Here is a 396-nt window from a genome sequence, read left to right as displayed (position 1 = left end):
ATGCAAACAGACCATTTTATTTCTCTCTCTCTCTCTCCTAAGTCACTTAAATCCAACCAGCAAAGATGCAGCTTGACCTTTTAGATTTGTTAGAGAGTACCCTGAGTTAACTATATCGTCCTATCCAAAGGGTAGCATGTCACTATAACTGTTTGTTCATTGATACAGAAACCGGATAAATTTCAACTCCATAAGCCTTAGGCTTCTTAGTCAGTTTATGTATGATGGACACTTGTCTAAGGCAGACTCATTAGTAAGGGGAGACAAGTGTCTCCAATATATGATTTGACAAAGGATCTTGCATCAAACAACAAATCCCTCATAAAAGGAAGACGAATGGCATCATGGGAGGGGTGATGAATGTGACCATTAACCTCTTTCACATATTAAGTCGAT

The sequence above is a fragment of the Berghia stephanieae genome, chromosome 2 (assembly GCF_034508935.2).
Source record: "Berghia stephanieae isolate SIO BIC M18660-M18661 chromosome 2, UCSD_Bste_1.3, whole genome shotgun sequence".
Lineage (NCBI taxonomy): Eukaryota > Metazoa > Mollusca > Gastropoda > Nudibranchia > Aeolidiidae > Berghia > Berghia stephanieae.
Note: the sequence above shows the minus strand (reverse complement) of the source record.